Raw genomic sequence first — 10,544 nt, forward strand, 5'->3', positions numbered from 1 at the left:
AGCCCGACTGCCTGGCTTCATGCCTCGAGTCCTCCCGCTTCACAGCAGTGACCCCCGGCACACATTCTTTCACATCTTCCCTTGGAAACACGAACGGGGACGAGAGTCCTTGCCGAGGTACTCTGTGTCGTCAGCATAGATCTCTAAAGTGCTCAGAACAGTGCCTGGAACAGGCTAAGCGCTCTACCAAGGTGGGATAAGACCAACGAAAACAAACACGCATAGGCAGTCCCCTCCCTCGTGGCCAGCACCTAGGGAACTGCTGGGGATGGTGAGGCAGGGGAGGGATCCCTTCCTTCCGACGACAACGACGACGACGATGACGACGGTGTCCGGCTCCCCCTCCCTCCTCAGGACTTCCCGCTGGCATCAAGACAACCTCCCTGCCTGATTCTGGGTGGTGCCGGCTAGGAACCCAGTGCCTCAGGGAGAGGCCCTCGCACATCTCCCTGGATACTTGGACGGGCTACAGGTCAACAGACTCTGCCTCCTCCCCTATATGGCAACAGGGACTGCACACCCGTGGAGCCGCTTCAGGACTTGCAAAGCATCAAAGGTGTTCGGACCACAACCAAGTTTCGAGGACACGCACGCACGCACGGCGACTACTTTACCAAGGAAACCTCTCACGTGGCGAGCTCATGGATCAAGATCCATGCGATGACTTAGGCAGAATAATCACGGTAATCGTGAAGGTAATGATACTCAAGGTCACCATAATCTCCTTCATTCCGGAGAGACACAACTCACCCCTCGGGGACCGAACAGACGCTTAGGAGCCTGAGCTGCTGCTCCAAGTGGCCTACACCACACCATCTTACTGAAAACATAAAGCACCAGTCAGCTCGATATGGAAGTGTGGGAAAGCCTCTGCTCTTAGGCCTTTGCTTTCAGTGAGGTCAAGGTGCTGCCTTCGGGATGTTTTCAGCCTCTCAGACAGGATTGGAACTCTCTAGTGAAATGAGACATTCCCACGCAACAAAACGCATTCCTTGCAAAGAACTGGGTCCCTGACGCGGTCCGGACTCCACACGGGCCACAGCACCACACTCACGCGCACACACTCCCCCCAACAACCGGGGAGAGGTACAACCCATGCAATGAAAGACCCTTTGCTCAAGACCTCATTTCCAAAGGAGGCTGAGAGAGGAGCACTGCCTGCTCCAGTACACATGCACTGGTTTCTAGGGACCCGGTGGGCTCCGAGTCACTTCTCCCTCGTGCTGCCTGGTGAGTCCCGGAGGAGATGTGATTGCCAAGGACTGAAACTCTTGAAACACGGAACGAATGCAGGACAGGAGGCGCTCCACGGAAACGGGAAGCACCACGCCCCACGGTTAGGAAGAACAAAACCCACAAGTCTGCCTTTGACAAGGAGCTTTTCCATCCACCTTCCTCGCCAGAGTGCGAAGGAGACGTTCCCACCCAACATGTCCCAAAGAGATGACTTTGCACTCCATCCACAACACCCAGTTCTCTTCAGCACACATCTCCAAGTAGGAAAGAGTCTGGACCACCCTCTAAAACACAGAAGCGCCACTTATTCCTGGCTCACTGGCTCCGAGTTCATTGATGGAATGCACATTGCCTTCACAAATGAAGAGCTCAACAGGGAGTTGCACTTGCCCTAATCCAGACTCCTACCCCCTAGTCCCATTGACTCCCACGATAGAGGACCCCCTTTCGCCACAAGCGGGGTGAGATCTCCCCCTCCCCATCAGAGGAGGTGCAACTCTGCCACCAGGGGCGGGGCGGGGCGGGGCGGGGCGGGGCTGGGCAGGGCAGGAGAGCAGGTGTGCAGGGGGGAGGCAGGAGGCCTGTGTTCACCTGCTGCTTCCACTCTCAATCCCTTCAACACCGTCCCCTGCTGGCCTCCAGCAACTCAGGCCCACCACCCTGACTCTGCCTGGAATGTTTCTCTGGAATCTCAGGTCCCTTCTACTTCATTTTCACAGGCAGGAATGACTCCTCCTGCTCATGGCTGCGACTTCCCTGGCCCTGCCTTGACACTTTCCCACAACCGCAGGTCCACGCTTTCCTTCCTTCGTTCGTTCCTTCGTTCCTTCGTTCACTCCCACCTCCACCCGCCAACCACCAACCCAGTCAGACCTCCGTGGGCACTCAGGGCGCCCCCCCTCTCGACCTGAGCCACTCCCCACCGCCTGAGCCTAACCCCCTACTCGATCTGGGGCCCTCCTCCTCCAGGGAACCGGGGTCCAACCCAGAAAGCCCACTCCTGAGGCCTCCAGACCGCAGCCGCAAAGGAGCCCAAGAAGAAGCCCGGAGTACCAGGGACGGGGGGGGGGGGGGGGGGTCATGGAAGGGGAAGACAGAGAGGGGCAGGGGGGAAGGCCACGTGCGACCTTGTCTCTAGGATCCCTACCTTGGCAGCACCGCGACTGAGGCAGGTCCTGGAGGGAGGCTGTGGGTCTCAGCGGCTCCACCTTTAGGCTTCTCCCAGATGGTCTTTCGGGGGCTCCGGGGGGCATCGCATCGCGCTCTGCCCCAGCCAGTGCTGGCACTCCACCGGCGCGGCCAAAGACCGAGGCGCCCGCGAAGCGCGTCCCGCGCCCTGGCCTCTGGCTCCAGGAGCAGCAGGAGCAGCAGGGCCGCCACCCTCCCAGGCTGGAGGCTCATGGCTCCCAGTCTTCTCCACGCGGGGCCCCGCCTGCGCTCCCGCCAGCGCTCCCGCGAGCACTACCGCTACCCCTACCGCCAATGCCATGGCTACCGGGTCGCAGGCGCCAGGCAGCAGCATGTCCCCGGTCGGGGGCTGAGGTGGGCGTCAGTCCCTGGCTGGCCCAGACACTTGGGGGCTTGGGGCGGCAGGCGGGCTGGGAGCCCGGACTCACAGCACCGCTGCAGCCTCAGCTGTGTCCCTCACCGGGCTCTGGCCCTGGCCCACACGCATGCGCGCACTCGTGCGCGCGCTCCCGCACACCTGCTTGGGCCCAGGATCCAACCGCCCCATCCCCCCACCCCCCCCCCCCAGGGGGCACAGCTCCTGGGCGCCAGGGTCTGCACCACCGCACCTCCCTGTGCCCACCAGATGCTCTGACCGACTGCCCGCCAGCCTGACAGCCGGGAGCCAGGCAGAGGGCTCCAGAGACCAGGCCAGTGGGACAGGGCCTGGCAGGTGTCTCCTCCCAAGGTGGACACCTCCCTGTCACCCCTCAAGAGACCCAGGAACCTTTTGCATAGCTGGTTTCCCAGGGAGGTGGCTGGACGTGAACCCAGTGATCCCTCTTGCATCCTAGGCCTCTGTGTTTCTTCTTCACTCTGCCTCACATTGCCGCCAACCGTGGACATCTACAGCCGTGCACCCTCCTCGCTCGGGACCCGTGACCGCAAGGGCAGCCCTACGGGACAGGGAGACGCACTGGGCACACGAGACTCCTTCCACCTCCCTTCTCCTTGAAAGGCCGGTGCTTTTCAGCTCTGCATGCCCTTCCCATGGCCCTACCTGGACTGCACCACCAGCGGTCCCACCCTCAAGTCCACCGTGCCACCGCTGACTGTGGCACGTCCTTCAACTCTGTGGAACCGCCTGTCCACCTCCACTACCTCCCAACCCCCATGTTTTCTTCCCAGTGTGCCTCAGATCCCAAATCCTCCGTGCCATTTTTCTTTTCTTGGGTTTCGATTGCTTTTCAACGTTTCTTTCTTTTGGTGTGAGAGAGAGAGAGAGAGAGAGAGAGAGAGAGAGAGAGGCCATCACCCACGCGATTGTGCAGCAAGCATCGACTGAACGTGCAAGGCGTACCAGACCCTGCTGTGGAGGGCCAGTGTGCAGAGGTGGGCAAGGAAACGTATGCCTGAGGATTCAAGGGGAGCCACAGGACTACCGTCCAGGGTGAGGAGGACGAGAGAGACCAAGCAGTCAAGGCTTTCTACGAAAGGAGCATCAAGGGCACGAACCTACGCAGCCCTGGAAGGAGAGCAGGGAGTCACGGACATATGGATCATCGAAGGCCAGTCCCAACGGGCAGCCTTCATCACGTGTCCTCACCTGAGGACTTGCAACGAGGCACCCCCAGACTGGACCTGGTAGAAACAGGACTTACAGCAAAAGCACAAGACTTGTCTGTGGACTTCATGGTCATGGGAAGGACACCATCCCACAAGCCCCACCAAGGGACTCTGGACTCTGGTGACTTGGACTTACTGTGTACCATCAGGACCTGTCAGGACTCTTTCAAGTGCACAAGGGGAAGAGAAAACTAAGCCACAAACCTAGGAGAAGAGAGATGCAAAACCTTTCTCCCCCCAGGGACAAAGTCAATGATCTCATGCTATACAGATGCAAATGACCTCTGCTAGCATTCCAAAGGTCACCAGTTTTCAGCCTCATTTATCAGTCTCCTACCACAAGGGCATTAGGGTTCCATTGGCTCCATAGGGACCATTTGCCTGCATTCTCCGTGGGAGCAGCTTCCTATCCTACCAGAACCCTCACGTGTGTCTCCCTGTCATGGCACGTACGGATAGATACGAGAATGACGTTTCCCTTTCATTTGGAACATTGTGCTGACGCCTCCCTCCTGCCTCTGCGTCTCCACTGAGAAGACTGTTTGGCTCAGTTTACATGCTGTGTGTGTGTGTGTGTGTGTGTGTGTGTGTGTGTGTGTGTATGTGTTTCTGTGTGTGTGTGTGTGCGCGCGCGCGCCCGCGTGGGTGTGCATATGCATATACATACACATACACGAATATGTGTACGTATGTGTAGACATGTATGTGTACGTACATAGGTATCCGTATGGACACACAGGTAGACAGATCTATATATAAAGGTAGCGGTTTTTTCTTTTGAAAATACACACTGCCAACTCTGTGGGCCGCCTGGATGACTCAGCTGGGTAATGGTCCGACTTCGGGTCACGTCAGGCTCTCAGGGTTCCTGAGCTGAGTCGCGCCCAGTGCTCCGTGCTGACAGCTCAGAGCCTGGAACCTGATTCCCTTCTGGGTTTCCTCTCTCTCTCCCTGCCCCTCCCTCGCTTGTGCTCTCTCTGTCTCTCTCGCTTCGTCTCGGACGTGAACATTAAAAAAGAAACAAAAGCATGTGGCTCTGGATCTCGGCTCACGTCACGATCTCACAGCTTGTGAGGCTGAGCCTCCACAAGGAGCCCCACCTCAAGATGGGCGCTAACGATGCGGAGACCGCTGGCCCTCCTCTCTCTCTCCCTCCCTGTCTGCCCTATCCCTGCTCACAGGCACACATGCATGCGTCCACTCTCTCTCCGTCTCTCACAATGAGTGAAAGAAACAAAGAACCTCAAATGATACCACTAAAGGAACACCGTCGAGTTCATTACTACAGCGAATGAATGGCTGTGCCCATGGCCAGCACCTGCCCCGGGCAACGTTCTATTTCCTAGTTGTTCATGTTTCTTCACTCTGGAGACACAGGGAGCTAGAGAGCAAGCCGGCAAGCCAGTGACCGCCAGTGGGGGAGGGGCAGAGTAGCAGAGAGCCAGACACACAGAATCTGAAAACAGGCTCCAGGGCCTGAGCTGTGGGCACAGAGCCCAGCGCAGGCCTGGAACTCAGGAACCGCGAGGGCGTGACCTGAGCCCAAGTCGGAAGCTCAACCCACTGAACCACCCAGGCGCCCGGGGAAGGTTCCATTCAGGAGTCCACTCCATCCATCCCCGCCCATTTCCGCAAGGTCAGAGCCCTTACGACACATGCCACCAGGAAGGATGCTATACAACTGTCCACAACCTGCCCTCTGTCTTCCAAAGAGGCTGCCCTGACGATATCTAGCAAAGAGGGCGCTCTGATCAAAAGGCCCACGGATAAAGGTCATGCCTGCCTACCCTTAGGGCCTCATGACTCCCCAGGTTCCCCTTGCAGCGCACTTTGTCCCATTGGAAACGTCGTGGCTTGGGGTTCCAAGGTGCCCTGCAGCTGAGCGCAGGCCACCGGGAACGACCTCACCGCAGCTACCTACCAGGAGACAGCTTCGCACCCTTCACCCTTCCTGCAGGCCCTGTGCTCAGGGTCTCGGACCAGCCAGGGCGCAGGACACAAGCAGAGAACGTTAGCATTTGAGGACGCAGAAACGGCCTTGGGGTTCCCCTACTCGGGGACCACGTTCACCACCTGGGCGCCTGCGACGTTGGCAACTGGCACACAGGGCGACGGGGAGTGTGGACCGCACGAAATGAGGGCCCTCGGCCGCTTCTCCTGCAGTTCAGAGGGGGAACTCGCAAAGGTCACCTCAGTCACCAGCTCCCAAGAAGCCTCCCTGCGGAAGGGATGGTGCCATCAACAGCCTGTTCCTCCTTCCAGCCCTGCCTGGGTTTCAGGGGGAGCACAGCACCGGGAGGGAGGTGGGGGGCGGGCGGGGGGGTGGGTGTCCCAGGAAGGTCCCGCTGACCCATGCCCCCCGCTGTGCCGCCACCCTGGCTAAGAGTCCCGCATGTCACTCTCCAAAGTGTTCCAGGCTGGATGTGAAATGATAGGGTTCCCCGCAGAGAGCGTGACTCAGGCCCTAGAGCCTATTTTGTTGGATTCCCCGTTTCAGGGCACACGCACGTCTCCGAGCCCACCTCTGCCCGCAGGACACGCACGCTAGGTGCAAATGCTTTCCCTGCCTCTCGCCTCTCGACAGGCAGCAGTGGGAAAGCCAGTGGTGCAGCACGCTCACGTGGAGCCCGACTGCCTGGCTTCATGCCTCGAGTCCTCCCGCTTCACAGCAGTGACCCCCGGCACACACTCTTTCACATCTTCCCTTGGAAACACGAACGGGGACGAGAGTCCTTGCCGAGGTACTCTGTGTCGTCAGCATAGATCTCTAAAGTGCTCAGAACAGTGCCTGGAACAGGCTAAGCGCTCTACCAAGGTGGGATAAGACCAACGAAAACAAACACGCATAGGCAGTCCCCTCCCTCGTGGCCAGCACCTAGGGAACTGCTGGGGATGGTGAGGCAGGGGAGGGATCCCTTCCTTCCGACGACAACGACGACGACGATGACGACGGTGTCCGGCTCCCCCTCCCTCCTCAGGACTTCCCGCTGGCATCAAGACAACCTCCCTGCCTGATTCTGGGTGGTGCCGGCTAGGAACCCAGTGCCTCAGGGAGAGGCCCTCGCACATCTCCCTGGATACTTGGACGGGCTACAGGTCAACAGACTCTGCCTCCTCCCCTATATGGCAACAGGGACTGCACACCCGTGGAGCCGCTTCAGGACTTGCAAAGCATCAAAGGTGTTCGGACCACAACCAAGTTTCGAGGACACGCACGCACGCACGGCGACTACTTTACCAAGGAAACCTCTCACGTGGCGAGCTCATGGATCAAGATCCACGCGATGACTTAGGCAGAATAATCACGGTAATCGTGAAGGTAATGATACTCAAGGTCACCATAATCTCCTTCATTCCGGAGAGACACAACTCACCCCTCGGGAACCGAACAGACGCTTAGAGCCTGAGCTGCTGCTCCAAGTGGCCTACACCACACCATCTTACTGAAAACATAAAGCACCAGTCAGCTCGATATGGAAGTGTGGGAAAGCCTCTGCTCTTAGGCCTTTGCTTTCAGTGAGGTCAAGGTGCTGCCTTCGGGATGTTTTCAGCCTCTCAGACAGGATTGGAACTCTCTAGTGAAATGAGACATTCCCACGCAACAAAACGCATTCCTTGCAAAGAACTGGGTCCCTGACGCGGTCCGGACTCCACACGGGCCACAGCACCACACTCACGCGCACACACTCCCCCCAACAACCGGGGAGAGGTACAACCCATGCAATGAAAGACCCTTTGCTCAAGACCTCATTTCCAAAGGAGGCTGAGAGAGGAGCACTGCCTGCTCCAGTACACATGCACTGGTTTCTAGGGACCCGGTGGGCTCCGAGTCACTTCTCCCTCGTGCTGCCTGGTGAGTCCCGGAGGAGATGTGATTGCCAAGGACTGAAACTCTTGAAACACGGAACGAATGCAGGACAGGAGGCGCTCCACGGAAACGGGAAGCACCACGCCCCACGGTTAGGAAGAACAAAACCCACAAGTCTGCCTTTGACAAGGAGCTTTTCCATCCACCTTCCTCGGCAGAGTGCGAAGGAGACGTTCCCACCCAACATGTCCCAAAGAGATGACTTTGGACTCCATCCACAACACCCAGTTCTCTTCAGCACACATCTCCAAGTAGGAAAGAGTCTGGACCACCCTCTAAAACACAGAAGCGCCACTTATTCCTGGCTCACTGGCTCCGAGTTCATTGATGGAATGCACATTGCCTTCACAAATGAAGAGCTCAACAGGGAGTTGCACTTGCCCTAATCCAGACTCCTACCCCCTAGTCCCATTGACTCCCACGATAGAGGACCCCCTTTCGCCACAAGCGGGGTGAGATCTCCCCCTCCCCATCAGAGGAGGTGCAACTCTGCCACCAGGGGCGGGGCGGGGCGGGGCGGGGCGGGGCGGGGCGGGGCTGGGCAGGGCAGGAGAGCAGGTGTGCAGGGGGGAGGCAGGAGGCCTGTGTTCACCTGCTGCTTCCACTCTCAATCCCTTCAACACCGTCCCCTGCTGGCCTCCAGCAACTCAGGCCCACCACCCTGACTCTGCCTGGAATGTTTCTCTGGAATCTCAGGTCCCTTGTACTTCATTTTCACAGGCAGGAATGATTCCTCCTGCTCATGGCTGCGACTTCCCTGGCCCTGCCTTGACACTTTCCCACAACCGCAGGTCCACGCTTTCCTTCCTTCGTTCGTTCCTTCGTTCCTTCGTTCGTTCCCACCTCCACCCGCCAACCTCCAACCCAGTCAGACCTCCGTGGGCACTCAGGGCGCCCCCCCTCTCGACCTGAGCCACTCCCCACCGCCTGAGCCTAACCCCCTACTCGATCTGGGGCCCTCCTCCTCCAGGGAACCGGGGTCCAACCCAGAAAGCCCACTCCTGAGGCCTCCAGACCGCAGCCGCAAAGGAGCCCAAGAAGAAGCCCGGAGCACCAGGGAGGGGGGGGTGCTCATGGAAGGGGAAGACAGAGAGGGGCAGGGGGGAAGGCCACGTGCCACCTTGTCGCTAGGATCCCTACCTTGGCAGCACCGCGACTGAGGCAGGTCCTGGAGGGAGGCTGTGGGTCTCAGCTGCTCCACCTTTAGGCTTCTCCCAGATAGTCTTTCGGGGGCGCCGGGGAGGGGGGGGGTGGCATGCATCTCATGGCGCTCTGCCCCTGCCAGTGCTGGCACTCCCCCTCGCGGCCAAAGACCGAGACACCCGGGGAGCGCGTCCCGCACCCTGGCCTCTGGCTCCAGGGGCAGCGGGAGCAGCAGGGCTGCCACCCTCCGAGGTTGGAGACTCATGGCTCCCAGTCTTCTCCACGTGGGCCCCGCCAGCACTACCTTCAGCGCTCCTTCGAGCACTACCGCCACTGTCACGGCTACTGGGTCGCAGGCGCCAAGCAGCAGCATGTCCCCGGTCGGGGGCTGAGGTGGGCGTCAGCCCCTGGCTGACCCAGACACTTGGGGGCTTGGGGCGGCAGGCGGGTTGGGAGCCAGGACTCACAGCACTACTGCAGCCCCAGCTGTGTCCCTTACCGGGCTCCGCCCCTGGCCCACGCGCATGCGCGCACTCGTGTGCGCTCCCGCACACCTGCTTGGGCCCAGGATCCAAGATGCCCCATCCCCCCTCCCCCACTCCCCCCCCCCCCCCCCCCGCAGGGAGCTCAGCTCCTGGGCCCTAGGGTCTGCACCACCCCACCTCGCTGCGCCCACCAGATGCTCTGACTGACTGCCCGCCAGCCTGACAGCCAGGAGCCAGGCAGAGGGCTCCAGAGACCAGGCCAGTGGGACAGGGCCTGGCAGGTGTCTCCTCCCAAGGTGGACACCTCCCTGTCACCCCTCAAGAGACCCAGGAACCTTTTGCATAGCTGGTTTCCCAGGGAGGTGGCTGGACGTGAACCCAGTGATCCCTCTTGCATCCTAGGCCTCTGTGTTTCTTCTTCACTCTGCCTCACATTGCCGCCAACCGTGGACATCTACAGCCGTGCACCCTCCTCGCTCGGGACCCGTGACCGCAAGGGCAGCCCTACGGGACAGGGAGACGCACTGGGCACACGAGACTCCTTCCACCTCCCTTCTCCTTGAAAGGCCGGTGCTTTTCAGCTCTGCATGCCCTTCCCATGGCCCTACCTGGACTGCACCACCAGCGGTCCCACCCTCAAGTCCACCGTGCCACCGCTGACTGTGGCACGTCCTTCAACTCTGTGGAACCGCCTGTCCACCTCCACTACCTCCCAACCCCCATGTTTTCTTCACAGTGTGCCTCAGATCCCAAATCCTCAGTGCCATTTTCCTTTTCTTGGGTTTCAATTGCTTTTCAACGTTTCTTTCTTTTGGTGAGAGAGAGAGAGGCCATCACCCATGCGATTGTGCAGCAAGCATCGACTGAACGTGCAAGGCGTACCAGACCCTGCTGTGGAGGGCCAGTGTGCAGAGGTGGGCAAGGAAACGTATGCCTGAGGATTCAAGGGGAGCCACAGGACTACCGTCCAGGGTGAGGAGGACGAGAGAGACCAAGCAGTCAAGGCTTTCTACGAAAGG

General features: G+C 59.5%; 1 long non-coding RNA gene across 1 annotated transcript; it reads left to right on the forward strand.

Moving 5' to 3' along the window:
• The first annotated feature begins 3,642 nt into the window (after positions 1 to 3,642).
• On the forward strand, positions 3,643 to 5,683 carry LOC123606221. Its single transcript, XR_006716172.1, has 2 exons — positions 3,643 to 4,524; positions 5,255 to 5,683. It is a non-coding gene; the product is annotated as an uncharacterized LOC123606221 (long non-coding RNA).
• Positions 5,684 to 10,544: the final 4,861 nt, after the last annotated feature.

Source organism: Leopardus geoffroyi, chromosome A2 (genome assembly GCF_018350155.1).
Source record: "Leopardus geoffroyi isolate Oge1 chromosome A2, O.geoffroyi_Oge1_pat1.0, whole genome shotgun sequence".
NCBI lineage: Eukaryota > Metazoa > Chordata > Mammalia > Carnivora > Felidae > Leopardus > Leopardus geoffroyi.